The following is a 17,731-nucleotide window of genomic DNA, read 5'->3' as shown; positions in this document are numbered from 1 at the left end:
TTGGAACATCTGCTAGGTTTGAACAATGTAGTAACTCTTTCTGTTTCTCTCTTTCACTCTCTCTTCCAAATCAGAGGGTAGAATTAGAACTGTTTTTATAAAAATGTAGTTGTTATTGTTATGTAAATACAGGATTTGAAAGTTTCTCAGAAAGAATCTTTAGTTGGTATTTCTGTATAGATTTAATTTCAAATAAGTTGTAAGCCATATTTAGAGCTATACAACTAATGTAGAAAATAGTAAATTCATTCAATTCTCCATAATTCTGGAGCCCTAAAAGGTGAATTTCTCTCATTGTTTTTGCTACCAAGTATAGGCTTTAAAGAACTTTTCCAGTATTTGCTGCCTCCCAAGGAAGAGTAATTTGGATGTTACATATAGAGAAAATCTCCTTAAAATATTTGCATTATCTTGGCTGAGCAGAGTGTGTGTCCTATGGTAGTGTCCTATGGACTCGGTATTTCTCTCATCATCAGTGTGATAGGCTAGTTATAACCTGACACTGTCTATGACTTTCTCTTATAGTATATTAGGGTGTGACAAGACACCACGTGTCCTTCTGGGTTTTCTTTCATGTAAATCAGGTTTTCATTCTCTCAAAGACAAGAAGGGAGTTCCTTTGAATTTTTCAAGCCACACTGCAAAACTTCTACTTCAATTCTGCTATATTTTACCCTACACTTCATTTTTAAATCTCTATTTCACTCTTTTACTGTTAACAATATTTACTACTAAAAAATTTTAATAGGAGAAAAAGTCCCACTCCAAGAACAAATCAAACAATAGTAAAGATCAAGTTTACATTTTATATAGGAAGATTTATAAAATTATTACAAATATTTTAAGACAAATTATTCATGCCACATATGACTTGGTAAATGTCTAATTTATTTATTTATTTTTTTTTTGCCAGGGATCGGGGATATTTTCAAGAGTAAGAAAAATCAGTTTATTCTCTTACTTACAAGTAGTTATTTGGTTGCAAGCAATAGACACCAAATGAAAAAAAAAAATTGTAGGATACTTTACAGTTTACAGAATTGAAGAAAGAGTTTAGCATTCAGTTCTAAGAAAGAACAGATATCAGGGAAGCTCCAGTGAGCTTAATCTCTTAGAAACTGAGTGCACAGAGAGTAGAACTGATACAAAAATTGGAATTTGTTAGAGATTACCAGATAATATTAAGATATTGCAAAGATTTATGGCAGAAGGATGAGAAAATAAATATCCCTTAACTGAAATGCTATAAAATAATCTATTGTTTAGATCATTGGAAGTACAAGATGGAAGATAAAGAGAAAATATTTTTCCTAGAGAAACGTGCTAAAATAAGCACAGATCACCAAAATGTCTCAATGTTCTAAGATTTTCTTCTAAATTTCAAATCATACTGAATAGAAACAAAGCTTTGAAAAAGTTAATGACTAAAATGGACTAACCCAGAGCCCTATCAGCATTTTCAAGAACTATGTTTTTATTAAAAAAAAAATTCAAAAAATGAGACAAAATACAAGAAATAACATTATTCTTGGCTTGGCTTATGCCACTAAGAACCTGTACCTTATTCTTTATAAAGCAAAAGATGTTGATTCAACCAACACTAATCTATTAATGTAGGAACACTGAAGTTACCCAATTATTCAAGTCCATCTACAAACATTCTCCTATTTTATTATATTTAACATTTATGTGATATTATCCAACTCTACATAAAAAGTAAGCATTTATAAAAGATATTACAAAGAACATATTTTATTTGGAAAAAAACGTACATAATGGGTGACTCTCAGGAGAAAAACAGAAAGATGGAATAAATGGGCCAAAATAATATAATTGAAAAACATTACTGAAGCTAAAGAGTTGAACTTAAGGACTTTACAGTAAAAGTAAAACAAATCATATAAAATATGTTTTTAAAATGTTTTCTTTAGCCTCTTCCATAATAACACTCAACTTCAAAATACAGTATAACAATACCTAAAAAAATTCTGAAAGAAAGGATAGCAGCATAAAAAATTTATACGTAGGCAATTTGTCTTTCAAAAATACAATAACGTATAGGCATTCTCTAGCAAGCTTGGATACTGGTAACATAGCATATATGAAAATTATATTAGATGGTAAACTACATTAGACTAACAGATTAACCAAACTGAAAAATCCTGAAGTAGAGATACTGTGGTGAATAGATTTTGGATATACATAACTATAAAGCTAGTACTCAGTAAAGGACAAAACTAAGGTTTCTTAACTGCAAATAAGCTGCATGTACCTTGACAATTTAAAAATAAAAGTACAATTAAACAATATTAACATAAATATGAAGAAACAGAAATGAGATCATTTCCTCATCATTTTTGTCAAAAATTCAATACAGCCTAAAATTGAAATATAATATTATGAGAAGCATACATAATGAACTCATAACCTTAAGGCTCTTCATAATATTTCTTTTACAAATGGAGAAATTTTAATGTCATTTATTATAAAGAAATATATATCAGAAATTTAACAACTGCTTCAGCTTGAACTTATTTTCCTTTTATAAAGTATATCTTATTTAATGGTTTATATTAAAATCATATGCAATATAATGCCAGTTTTTAAAATTAGTTCTATCTATATGCCTTTATATTTTTATAGAGATAAGTCTGGACCAGCATTACTCAATAGTTAACAAAGGACAATATGTCAAATGCTTCCTGGGTGTTTTCTTTCTTTCTTTTTTCCCCCTCCCTTTCTCCATGCATTTTTTGGGACCACTTTGACTTTTTTATAGTAGCTATATATAATTTTAACAGAAGAGAAAATCCATCACTTTTTGAAAAAAGTGTACACTGTATGATAATATATTGAGTGATGGAATATTTAAAATATTAACTCATAACAATATAAACTGGAAGGAATAATTGTACCTATCTTGGAGATGACATGAAGATTAATTGTAAAAACATAGAATAGTTCCAAGCACATAGTAAACATGTAGTATACATTAGCTACTCCTTCAACTAATCACATTTATACTAGTAGAATTGTGATTTTTACTTAAATGAGAATTTGATAAATTGTAATTTGCAAATACTGCTATTGTATGTTTTTTCTCCTGGAAAATGGAAATAACAATAACAACTGAAGCATTATTATGAGGGTTAAAAGAACTCATTAGTCAAATGGAGCTGCTGGGTAGTTGTCTAGGCTACCTCTCTAATTGAGTCAGTCTATTCACCACTTCATTGTACCTATCTATAATTAAATACCTCCTAGGGCTAACGTATTGTGCTAGGCACCCCAGACACAGCGGTGAACAAGACAGATCACTCATAGACATTCAAGGTTTCTCATGAATAATTCCTCATGAATGGTAAATCCTATAATATACAATTTCTAATATCCTGATTAACATAATCAATATTTTCAATGTTGATTGTAAAAGAATTTAAATATTTAAGCTATATTTAAATAAGCTCATTTGCATCCTTTTATAAATTAACATAATTTGCAGTCATAATTTATTGAAAATTTCAGTAAGTTTTTATTATGTAATATGGATTCAAATAGGGTTTTGACCTAAATCCTCATGTATCCCATATCATTTCTTTCAGAAGACTATGAGGCCATACTAAGGAAAAAAGGAGTTGTAAGGTTAAGAGATCCTCATCGCCCAACAACCGATGACTTTTGAGAAACCACCTGTTCTTACTACAATTTAATTACTTTTTGACAAGTTCTCTTAGTGTTTTATAAATTAATAAATTACTTTAATTACAGCAATGCATTTCTTTAGTAAAAAGGCATTATTATATACTGGCTTTGAAAATAATAAATTACCAAATTTATAACATCTAACACAAAAAAATCCAATAATGAACACATTCCTTAAAAATTATGTTTAGTAAGTAGTACAAATCATTACCCAATATAGTTCTTTAAGGGCCAAATTTTAAATTATCTTTAAAATAGGTTATTCTTTAGATAAAAAGTTGAATACTTAAGCTAAATATTTGCAAACCTTCAAACATAAAGTAAGAATATTATATTTCAATGCTCAAGTGTTAAATATTTAATAATAATAATTTGCCAGCTTTATACTATATGTGATTCACATAAATACTTTATTATATTGCTAGCAATTTAGGGAAATGATGTTACTTTTTTAAATTACAATTCTCTACTATATATTTGAGTATTGAATATTATTGAGTATGCTTGTAAATATAAAATTTATAGATTAATTCTGAAATGTTATCCCAATAAAATAAGTTCACCACTGAGAGGAACTGTATCAGAATGACAGCCTTGTTTTAGTCAAAATGTGACTCAAAGTCATTATGGAAAAGCGATATTCCCCTTGGTTAGCCAAGAAGGTGTTGAAATTGGGTAACCAATGAAAACTAAAATGCTATTGAATGAATAGAGAAGCAGGAACATGCAAAGTGAAAAGTGAAATGTTTTGTCACAGGAGGTAGGTAGTATTTTAAGGAGTAAACCAGTAATAACACTGCTAAAGGGAAGTCTTTATCAAAATGCTCCAGCTGAAAAAAGATGCAGCAACTAGAAAGTAAAGCAAGCAGTACAAATTGCCTCTGAAGCAACTTTACTGCCTCCAGAAGGAAATGTTTTCATTGCTGTGGAATTTTTACCAAAAGCATAATGTCCAGACTAGAAAAGGTTCAGCACTCTCAAATGCCTCCAGTACGAACACACACACAAAAAAGTAAAGATTTTCTAAACATCAAATTCACAGCGAATAACAAAATCTACAAATAAATACGCTAATATCTTACGAATACCACATATGTAATCTTTAGAATTTAACATGATTATTCAAAAAAGATTTTCCTCCAAGAATGTTCTTCAGGAGTGTTGATGAGAAATTATTCTAAGGAGAAAACCTCAAGAGCCAACATAAGGCAACTGGATAAATTAATTATGGTAAGGCCATGGAATCATGAGAGCTTTTTTGGAAAACCCCAGTGAATTGTCTCCTCTTTAATCTCATCTATTTTCATTCTTTCGGCAGAATTTTCTTAGTTCTTTTAAAAGCCAATTCTTTCTTCTATGATTTTAACAAACTTTGAAAAGTGTTCTCTTTCCCTTATCTCCCCAAATCCCCCTACGTCCTACCTAACTTCTATTCATTTCTTCCCTGAATTCACAAGTCCCAGTTAAGACTCCTCAGATACACCCCTACAGTACAATGAATCTCTGCTCTTATCACCCTTATAACACAATGTCATCTTTTAAAAATTTTCTGTATTGTTCGTTAGATGCTAAGCTCCCTGAGAAAAGCCGCTATATGTACTTTATTCAATGCTATATTCCAAATGCTCGTTACATAGTAGGCATTAAAATATATGTTTAAATAATAGTTCATAAACTTTTTGGTAAGTGAACTGAATTCACTATTCATGTAATAGATAACATATGAGATTTTGTTCCATCAGCCTAAAAAAGGAAGAGCTTATATTGACTAACCTTCCCACCAAATGTAAAGTTTGAAAAATACAAAAATATTCGTCTGGAATCATAGAAGAACAATTCAGGTACTAAGGATTTGAGAGACAAAGGTCCTAGAGAAAAAAATAAAATGTATTGAAAAGAGCCTGATATTCATCACTGCTTTTTTCCTTGGAGTACTTTTTTTTTTTTTTCTAAATTTCATTGCAGGGCACAGGGTTCAAACAAAGTTATGGCTTAGAGAATGCACAGTCTTAGTGAATTAAGAAATTGAGAATTGTAGTTCAGGGCTCCAATGAAGCAAGAAGGAAGGTAGGAGCTAAGATCATCCTGGATATAGACAGATGATAAAGATAAAGAGTCTAATATTTTACACAGTTTCCTCAAGGCATTTGGGGATTCCTAAACTGCACATGCATGGGCTAAGTGTTTAAAAGATGGCTGCTAAATCTCACTTTAAAATAGGGTGTAAGTGAGAAAAAAACTGGAGTTTAAAGTCCACCAACGAAGAACATTTGTAAATGCTTTTAAATAAGATCCTAGAAACATTTCAGTCACTGATTGGACAAAGATAATTTTCCTGCAAGGAGGAAATTAAACTCTGTCCTGGACAGATATGGTCAAACCTTATTCTTCAAAGGTTTCATATTTGCAAATTTGTCTACTCACTAAAATTTATTTGTAGCCCCCCAAAATCAATACACAGGGCTTTGTGTTTTTGTTTTTGTTTTTTACAGTCATTGTGGACATGAAAAGACCAATGAAAAATATGAATTGCCCGGCACATTCTCAGCTGAAGTTGAACAGGAGACAGACACTCTGCCTTGTTTCAGTTCTCATACGGTAAAGAAGTGTCCTTTTTGTGGTATATTTAGTGCCACACACTTTGCATTTTTTTTCTCTTTTTGTGATTTCATTGTTTAAAGCAAGCACAAAGCATAGTGCTGATGTGCTGATTAGTGCTCCTAAGTGTAGGAAGGCTGCATTTGCCTTATGGAGAAAATACATGTTAGATAGACGACATTTAGGCATGAGTTAAAGTGCTGTTGCCTAGGAGTTCAATGTTAATGGATCAACAACATATATTAAATAATACATCTTTAAACAGAAACACACATAAAACAAAGGTGTGTGTGATTGATTGATGAGAATACTATGACCAGAAGCCCCTAGGAACCTAATCTTGTGTTTCCTCTAGTAACACTGGTTCAATAACCATTAATTCAGTGACTTTTTAACATGACTACCAAAAATAGTAAGAATTAACTACACCACAATCCAGAGGCTCTAAAATTATTTCATATAAAACAGTAAGCATTTATTTAAAAACACAAGTTGTGGCAGAAAAAGGACCAAGAGACTGAAAGGCAGAAAAAAAAACCACCCAAAATATACACACATAATAAAATGAGACCCTTAGATAATACAGATATTGGGGTTACCAGAGACAGAAGGGATTATTTTCAAAAGGACTTTATGTATGTATTTTCAAAAGGACTTATTTTCAACAAGACTGATACCTGGCTATTTAGCAAAAACATTGAAAGTTGAAGACCATGGAATGACAGCTCTAAAGGACTGGAAGTAAATGATGGTCAATCTAGAACCTATATCCAATAAAAATATTCTTTTAAAAGTTGGACAAATAAAAACTTTTTTCCACTAAAAAAAAACTGAGAAAATGTGTTGACAGAAGACCCACAAGGTAGAAGGAACTTCAAAAGAGTTCTTGTAGAAGAAATACAATTCCAGATGAAGGTATTATAATATAGAAATAAAGACTACCAAAAAGGATAAATGTGCATATAAATCTAAATAAATATTGACTGTTTAAAACAGCAATAATGATTTCTCATTATTTAAAATATATGTAGTAATGAGATGCATGAGAACAATAAAAAAAAGATCCTTGGAAAGTAGGTCTTACTGACTTTGAATGTCTTCTAAAACTATACTATGATACTGGGCCCCATTACCATCATGAAAGGAAAAGTACCCTATCATGTGTATTTTCTCCACAAGCGTTTATTAAAAACATACTACCTTACTATACCCCATGTATTAAGGAAGGCAAAAAGGAAATAATTATGAAAATGATAGATCTTTCTGCCCAATATATATTTCAATCCAGTACATAATGGAGACTAATATATTTGAAAAACTCAAAGGAAGTCAGTGTAACTGGATTATAATATTTGGAGAAGAGTAATGATAAATGAGGCTGGAGAGATATATCACATCCACATCACTCATAGCTAAAAGAGCCATATTGAAGAGTTTGGTCTTTATCTTGAGAGAAAAAGGATGATATTAAAGGATATTCAACTGCATAGTGCCAAGATCAGATATGGGTATTTCAAAGGATCACTTTGGCTGCCATGCATAGAATAGATTGAGTGACGTTATTACAGTCATTAAGTAGAGACACAGTGGTAGATCTGGCTTGGAAAAAGTGTGGTGGGAATGGGAAAACAGAAGGGTGGGCAGATTTAAGGGACATTTACTGAGTAAAATCAGTAGAAGGTGTTTATGAATTAGATGTGGGAAGTGGTGAAAAGGTAGGGCAGGGAGGTGGCACTAAGAATAATGTCAACGATTAAGGCTGGCAAGAGTGAACACACACTGATGCCAAACAGTTGAGCAAAACACTTCATATCCTTTCATGTGTGGCTTCCATTCTCATTGCAACACAAAAAGGGGTTTCTCAAAGGTCCTTACTGATATTCTGTCTCCAAAACCAGCAGTTGTTTCTTGGCTTTCCTTCTTGGTGTTTTTTTGTGGCTCTTAATAGGTTCCCTTGGTTTTTCATACTTCTTTGATTATTCCCGATATTGAGTTTTCTTGGAGCATTTATTTTTAGCTGAATTTTTGGCCCTGTTTCCTGTTTTCACTGATAGTACCACTCACCCCCCAGGTAATACAGTCAAAACCTCAAACTCATTTTAATTTGTTTCTTTTACTCTCTTCCATCAAATTGGTTGAAAGTCCTATTGATTTTTACATCTAAAACACTCTCTCATTTATCTTACGTTCTTCAATCTTACACCCTCATTCTACTTCACATACTTCCATTTCTATAGCGCTTACTTCCTTACAGGTCCCACCAACTTCCAATCTATCCCTCCCCATTTCAGTTTACTTATTGCTGACAGATTAACTGTAGATAGCCCCTTAATTTCCCATTGTTGTTAAAAATAATTTGAGTTGGGCTTCTATGATTTACAACCAAGAATCTAATACAGTAAGTTCTTTTCATTACATTTCTTATAGCTAATTATTTATTTGTTACTTATCTAATAAAATTCTTATTTATAATTATTTGCTCAACATTTGTCACTCCTGCTCAGTTAGAAACTCCATGCAGGCGAGGATCATATCTGCCTTGTTTACTGCTCTCCTCAGGTCCCAGCAGAAGGTCAAAATAAGTCAAAGATTAAATCAGTTTTCGATACACATTAAAATACTTGAACAAATATTTAAAATTCTGTTGTACTAAACACCTCAAATAATGGTGATGACAAATTTTCTCTTACTTTTTTTTTTTTTTTTTTGGTTATGGATTAGCCCAATATCCAATATAGAGACCAGCACCTAAAACACAATGTCAAGCCTTGTTTAGATTTTCTGACCAAACCAACCGGTTTGAGTCTCATCTTCAGTAAGGAAGAGCAATCTCAAAATTAACAGTCACAATTAAGCATTTAAACTTCCTCCAGAGGCTCATCATTTAGAGACAAAGCCCTATTTTAAAATGAAATAATATGTATATTTTTAATACTTGTTTTGAAATGTCAGCAAAAAAATGTACACTCTCTGTTTCTGTTTTCCTTAAATATTTAGGTACTTTGCTCTTCCAAACAGATCCATAACCAATTTTATCTTTTAGTGGTTGTCTAAATTCTATTTACATCAATAACTTTTTGTTTTGTTTTCAACTATCAAAGTTTTCTTCAATTATGTGCATATTGGATTTTGTGTGTGTGTGGATTCTAGCAATGGAAATAAGTGCCGTGCTGCATGCGATAGCACTTCGAGAGTCTATTTCACATAAACTTGGCCTGTACTTATGTCTACTGGAGGAAAAGAGAGCAGATGATTATTAAATATAGTCAACATAGATACTTCAGCCAGATCGCTGTGAAATTTGCTTACTTTTTTCAACATATAATCATGAATTCTTCATTTTTCTTCAAATGAATTTTAATAATAGAACTTTCAAAATTAGATTATTCTTTATGCTCTCTACCACCTGCTAGGACAAAACTACAGAAAAAAGCTTATTATCATCAAAATATAATGCCAGCATTAGTACCACTAGAATTTTACAACTTTTATAACACATAGCTGTTTATTTAAAATTGCAACCAGATTTTTTTTCCTTATAAATAGATACAGATATCTTACAACAAAGCATCAGTCAAGAAGATTCTGAATCTCAATTAACCACATCTGCAAAATTTAAAAAAAAAAACAATAGTTGTACACTATCTATATTAGTTTCCTTGGACTGCTGGAACAAAGTATCACGATCTTCAATGACTTAAAACAAGAGAAATTTATATTCTCACAACTCCGGAAGCTTGAAGTCTGAAATCAAGGTGTCACAGAGCCATGATCTCTCTGAAGATTCTAGGAGAGGATTCTTCCTAGCATCTTCCTAGTGACTCTCGAAATTCTTGGCACTCATTAGTTTGCAGCTGCATCATTCCAATCCCTGCCTTGACTGTCACATGGCCTTCTCTCCAAAATTCCCTTTTCTTAGAGAACACAGTCATCATGGACTAAGGGCCCAACCTAATCCAGTATGACTGTATGTTTAACTTGATTACATCTGTAAAACCCTATTCACAAATAAGGTCACATTCACAGGTTTGAAAGGACATGAATTTTTGGTTACACGATTTAACCCCAAATGCTATCTAAAGATACACAACTTAAGATATATTTTTAATGTAAAATAATTGAAATACTACACTAAGCATATTCTGAAAAGTAATGGCTAGAGAATATGGAGGTTGGGCACAGGCAGCACAGTGTGATAGATAAGTGCAGCCTCTGGAACCAAACTGTCTGGGTTTAAATCCTGTACTTGACACTAGCTGTGTGACCTTGGGAAAATCATCTCTAGGTCTGATTTTCCTTATCTATCAAATGGATATAGCAAAAGTACTTTTCTCATAAGGTTATTGTAAGTGTACAATGAATTATTTGTAAAATCCTTAGAACTGGAACACAGGTCTAGATAAAAGTTAGCAATTGCTAGATCTAGCTATAGACCTGAAAACCCACAAGAACTTATTTTTAAAAATATCTTGTATTGTGATAAAATTATAGAACATGAAATTTCCCATTTTAATGACTTTTAAGTCATTAACTACATTCACAATTAATTACATTTACAATGCCGTGCAAATGTCACTACTAGTCAAAATGTTTAGATCACCCCAAAAAGAAACTATGTAACCATTAAGCAGTAAGTTCCCATTGCCCTCTTCTCCAAGTCCCAGCAACCTCTATTCTACTTTTTTCTTTTTCTTTTTTTTTTTTTTTAAGATTTTATTTATTTATTTGACAAAGAGATAGACAGCCAGCGAGAGAGGGAACACAAGCAGGGGGAGTGGGAGAGGAAAAAGCAGGCTCTCAGCGAAGCAGGGAGCCTGATGTGGGGATCTATCCCAGGACCCTGGGATCACGCCCTGAGCCAAAGGCAGACGCTTAACGACTGAGCCACCCAGGCGCCCCTCTATTCTACTTTCTGTTTTTATGAATTTACCTATTCTAGATATTTCAGAAAAGTAGAATCACACATATTTGCATGTGTGTGGCTTATTTCACTTAGCATAGTATCTTCAAGGTTCATCTTTGTTATAGTATATATCAGAACTTCATTACTTCTTATGGCAATAATATTCCTTCTACATACTATTTATTCATTGATCTATTGATGGGCGCTTGGCTTGTTTACAATTTCTATTGTAAGCAATGGTGTGCAAGTATCTATTTGAGTCTGTTTTCCAATTCTTACAGGTATATCCTTAGGAGTGGAATTGCTAAGTTATATGGGTTTATTTCTAGACCCTCAGTTCTATCTATACGTCTCCCTATATATGCAAATAGAAATATATAGATATATGCCTGTACAACACCATTTTGGTTACTATAGCGTTATAGTAAATTTTGAAATTGGGAAGTGTGAGTATTCCAACTTTGTTCTTTTAAATACGGTTTTGGTTCTTTGGAGCACCTTACAATTCTATATGAATTTGAGAATCAGCTTTTCCATTTACACAAAAACGTTTGTTCTTTATTTTAGAAGAAAATTTTCAGTCTTTCATAATTGAGTGTGACGTTAGCTATAGGTTTTCTATAAACGCTCTTTATCATGTTGAGGAAACTTCCTTCTATTCCTAGCTTATTGAATGTTTTTATCACGAAAGGATATTGAACTACCTTATTAAGTGCCTTTGCTGCATCAATTGAGATGATCTTTTTCCCCCCTTCATGTGAGTAATGTGTTGTATTACACTGGCTGATTTTCTTATGTTGGCCCACTCTAGCATTCCTGGGATAAATCCCACTTGGTTACGGTACATAATCCTTTAATATGCTACTGGATTTGGTTTGCTAGGAATCTGTTGAGGATTTTTGTACCTATATTCACAGAGGATATTGGTCTGTAATTTTCTTCTTACGATGTCTTTAACTGCCTTGATAGCAAGGTAATGTAATGCTGACCTCATAGAATGAATTAGGAAGTATTCCCTTCTCTTCTATTAAATATTCTGTAGAACTCACCAGAGAAACTCTCTGGTCCATGGACTTTCATTTTGGGGGGAGCTTTTGATTACTAATTCAATCTCTTTACTTGTAGCTCTGTTTAGATTTTATTTTTCTTCTTGAGTCACTTTAGATTTAACTGGTCAGTTTAATTTGTTTCTAAGAATTTGCCCATTTCATCTAGGTTAGCTAAGTGGTAACATACAAAACTCACAGAAATCTCTTATAGTCCTTTTTTTTTATTTCTGGAAGGTCAGTAGTAAAGTCCCTACTTTTTTCCTTTTTTTTTTTTTAAAGATTTTATATATTTATTTGCCAGAGAGAGAGAAAGAGCAGGAATACACACAAGCAGGGGGAGTGGCAGGCAGAGGGAGAAGCAGGCTCCCCACTGAGCAAGAGCCTGATGCAGGGCTCATCCCAGCACCCTGGATCATGACCTGAGCCTAAGGCAGACGTTTTACCGACCTAGCTACCCAGGCATCCCAGTAATGTCCCTAGTTTCATTCGCGATTTTAGTTACTGGTGTCTCACAAGAACTTTTGAAAAACATTTAATGAACTGATGAAAAACATTTAGATTTCATATTGTCTGGTCCAGCAAGTATTTATGCAACTGAAATTTTTTTATTATTCAGTAACAAAAATATTTGACATTTTTACCTCAATAATCCTATGAAAATCATTAGAAATTCATACATTTAGTGAAAAAGATTTTTTTCAGAATTATTTAAAATACTAACTCTTACAAACCATCTAAATTTAAAGCATTAGGGAATAAATAATACTAACTGTGGTGCCTACCACCTTGCAGGAAATATACAGACAACAAAAAAAATGTAACATCATATTTCATATATTTATTTATTTTTTTTTAAAAGATTTTATTTATTTATTCGACAGAGATAGAGACAGCCAGAGAGAGAGAGGGAACACAGTCAGGGGGAGTGGGACAGGAAGAAGCAGGCTCATAGCGGAGGAGCCTGATGTGGGGCTCGATCCCATAACGCCGGGATCACGCCCTGAGCCGAAGGCAGACGCTTAACCGCTGTGCCACCCAGGCGCCCCACATATATTTATTAAAATATAAATCCTCAAAACATAAAAAAGTTTAAAAGGATATAAAATGATGAATAAAGTATAATGGTATCCCTAAGTTTTGAAAGATGCCACAGGACATGGATTTTTATTTCTGATTTTCCTTGGTCTTACTGTCTCAGAGAATTCTACACCATAGATGAGCTAAAGATCTGACTTCAAATTCTCTAGCCTATGGGAAGGAACTGAGTCAAGTAAAAAATACTGAATTTTCAGAGGCCTGCGTGTTATTCATGGTATTATGAATTAGCTAACCTATTTCAGCTTGTGCTTGCCTAATTTGTACATCAGGCTATCAGGACCACAATACATTCTCCTGTTTCCAAAACTGTGTTTTTCTGTAAACTTGATCAGCCTTACTTACTCTGTTAAGAATTGTCTAAATTGGAAAAAAAAAAAAAAAAAAGAATCGTCTAAATTGAAATTGTTGATAGTGCCTTATTGGAAAGAGTGTGACTTTGGTTTTTGCTGATTTTTAAGCGACTTAAAATACTTAATTGTTGGCATTTTCAAATTTTACTATGCCCTGAGGCCTAATGGAATGTAGTGCAATTATAATAAATAGAAACATAAAATTATCTAATTATGTTACATATTTAGAAAAATGCAAAAATATGTTCTGCTGTCTAGATTGCATCAATGCCAGTGAAGCTTGCAATGATCCATCAGTGCCACTCATGCCTCAGGCCACAAAGCTCTGGGGTTTTATTCTCCATCTGAAGAGAGATTAGAAGGCTCATTATCTGACCACTCCAGTTCCGCTAAAGCAGCTCCATCCCTTACTTCTCAGGCACCCTCCCTACATAAGCAGATCCAAAGTGCTTGCTATTCCCAAATTCATAAAACCCAGAGAACTTTCTTGCAAGAAGAATTTAGGCTTATTCTACTGACAAATTTGTTCTAAAGAAAAAAACCTATGAGGCCCAAGAATATACTATTAAAAATATTACTATTGCTACTGCTGCTTTTAATACAATAAAAAAAGCAATCATCTCAAATAATAAACAAAAAACAAAACAATTCTTCATTTGTATGATAGATACTGCCACTACCAAGAAACCACCTGGTCTACTAGTTTTAAATTCTGGACCAAGACAAGGCAGAGAACGAGCCAAGAATAGCACCTTCCTTTAGGAAACACCAGAACTCGTATCTATCACTTCTACAAAGCTCGGCAGTGGTTGCCATGAGCTACTTAAGCCAGCAGAAGTCTTGCCTTTCAGTTGAAGATACGCTGCCTTAACGCAAGATTATGCCTTCTTAATATGCTCGTCAAAGGCTAAGGATGGTAGTGAAAACTGAAAACTGGTGCTATTGGCGTTCTAAAGTCTTCCATTTCCCCTTGATGGAAGTACATTTAATGTCAAGGAATGAGCTCTCTAAGCCAAGGTGATAGAGATCAAGTATATTCTAAGGCACTGTCGTAAGTAAGGCCATTTTCTTACTTCAGTATTTTTTCCTCATTTGTTTGCTGTACTTCACCCGCACAGAAATTTTACAAGGCTCACACGCAAAACCCTATTGTAAAGTACCAGTTATATAAAGACCAAAACATTATCATAATGGTATAACTGGCCGGTCAAGTGTCTGCTTGGGTAATTGGCTGGCAACTGTACCTTTCTAACTGATATCCAACAGGTAAGCAGTTGTTCAACCAACTGCTTAATAAATGGTTTCAAGTTACCCAAACTAAATAGTATCCATTCCATAGAATCATATTGATATGGACAAATAATCAAGCTAAGTCCCAAGATTTAAAGGAAAAGGAAGTACTAATTTTTGAGACAGGTTGCCATTGTGCTGAAACAATTATTTTGTAATTTATTTCTCACTCAAACCCTGAAAGGTACTTATTTTTATCCTTATTTTACACATGAGGAATTCACACACAAAAGTTAAAAAACCAAGCCCAAGCTCACACGCTTTATGTGTGGGAGAACCCAGATTCAAACTGATCTGCTAACTCCAAACCAAGGGCTCCTTATTCCATGCTGTACCACGCTGTTTCTCACTAGCACCAATGTTCACTGCCACCCCAAACTGGCATCGTAATGAAGATGAGGTATATGAAGTCTAGTTTGAGGAAGTACATATCACTGTGATTCCCATTATGAACAAAAACAGAAAAAGAGCTGACTTTTTTAAAAAGATTTTATTTATTTATTCATTCATTCATTCATTTATTGAGAGAGACCTCGCACGCGCTAAGTTGGGAGAGGGGCAGAAGCAGAGAGAGAATCTCAAGCAGACTCCGACCTGAGCACGGAGGTGGCCATGGGGCTCGATCCTGACCTGAGCTGAAATCAAGAGTCAGCGGCTTAACTGATGGAACCACCCAGGCACCCCAAAAGAGCTGACTTTTTAAAAGACTATAGCTAAATGTTGTATAGGCATCATCTCATGTCCTCATAATAATTCTATATGCAGGCTCTTTCTTGTATTAAGTCCATTTTATAAGTGAGGAACTGGTATGTGCAAAAAGATAAAGAAATTCACAGAGGGTTTCTTCTTAGCACATGGTAACAACCTAAAGCCAGAGCTGCTAACCATGATGATGGGGGTTTGTGTGTATTTGTCTGATTTTCACAATTCTTTCATCATATCAAGTCTTTCTTTAAATACTGTTTCCTTTCATTGCCTCTTGTCATACTGTGTTATTGTAATTTCTTGACAAAGAGAGCAGGCAATGTCTTTTTAAAATGTCCAATTGATCACCCACAAATAAGAAACTGGATATTGACCTGTACCTCTCTCAATAAAGACTATGCTAGTATGATAATTGGGCAATAGAACTTTGTCTAACACTTCATTGTTTGTATTTATTCTACATTCATAACTATAAGCATTTTTTCTTGATATAAGTGTAATGACAAGTAGAAATTAAAAAAAAAAATTTAGTAAATATTGGAAACATTACATTTATTGGCTCTGAGGTTAAACACCCAAAGCATGCTTTAAATGTTTGGTCACAGGGTTAACCTATATATACTTAGTAGAGAGAATAATAATTAAGTAAATCATCCTATTAGTTAAAATTAAGATATATTATTTGATATAAGTCATCTGCTTATGTTGTACTTTACTTTGCATATGTTCTTAAAAGTCTATGTTTTAGGGATGCCTGGGTGGTGCAGTCAGTTGAGCACAGTTCTTGGTTTTGGCTCAGGTCACCATCTCAGGGTCACGAGATTGAGCCTTGCATTGGGCTCCGTGCTCAGTGGGGAGTTTGCTTGAGGATTCTCTCTCCCTCTCCCTTTGCCCCTCTGTAAGATAAGCACTTCTGTGAGGATCTGAGGAGAAACCTTTGTTTAACTTACAAACAGGATTTTTGGGCTACACAGTCTTTAAAAGAAATTATATGAAAGCCCAGTATAAGTTTCCATAATGTATTTGAATATACATTTACCAACACAATTTGATACTTTATCGTTGGAAGAAAGCAGGACATCGCAGTCAAGGAAGACCATCTGCAAAAATAAGGATGTACTTATTTTGGAAAAAGCAACTGCTGCAGATTGCGTGTCTGCTGCATAAGGTTCAAAGTAAGGTGCCATAGCTTATCTGAATGCAAAGGTAGTTTGATTAACCTTCCTGGCATCTCCATTATAATGTGAGCAACTTGAAGGGAAAGACTCTGTATTTTTCATAGCTGCAAACATGGAATAGCCGCATCATAGGAGCTTGGTTAACATGTAGAGAAAGAAAAAAATATTAAGCAAGCTCCTATCTCTTGCTAGAAAGCATAGACTTTCTGTAAACAATTTAAAACAAGGTTTTTTGACCAATGAATATACTGATCAGAGTCTGGAGAGAGCATTATATAAGGGAGAAGGAAAAAGTTTGAAAACAGTAGCAATATTAATAAAAAAGACAAAAAAATAGTTGAAAGGCAATATGAATGGGGTATAAATTAAAAAATAAATCAGGGAAATATTAGAAACATTACAAAGGTTAATTGTGGGACTCTGTGTGGCTTTTAAAAGAATGAGGGGAGCCACAAAAATGAGAATGACTTCCGAGCAGTGCCCTATAGAAAATCTTTTCCCTAAGCTCTTAAATTTATATAGGCAACTACCACTCTCTGAGACTCCCAGACAATTCTGTTTCAGAATTACAAACTAATTTATTTTTGGATCCTCCATGTTCCCATACACATAAATAGTGAACTTGTTTTGTTTCACAATCTTGTCTTCTAACCAATACCACTGCCTCCACAGTCTTGCTCGTACGCCTCTCATTTGATCTCATATAAAAGAGTCCACTAGGCAGAATGCAAAGGTCTTTTTTTTCATTCATTAAATAGGGAAGGAATAGCTTATAAAAGAGTTGAGTTTTTGAGTGATAGCTTTAGTTTTTAAAATGTTAGAAAGTTTGTGAGTACATACGTATACAGTAAGTATGGA

This window comes from Ursus arctos, unplaced genomic scaffold (assembly GCF_023065955.2).
Source record: "Ursus arctos isolate Adak ecotype North America unplaced genomic scaffold, UrsArc2.0 scaffold_3, whole genome shotgun sequence".
Taxonomy (NCBI): domain Eukaryota; kingdom Metazoa; phylum Chordata; class Mammalia; order Carnivora; family Ursidae; genus Ursus; species Ursus arctos.
This window is presented reverse-complemented; position numbering follows the sequence as displayed.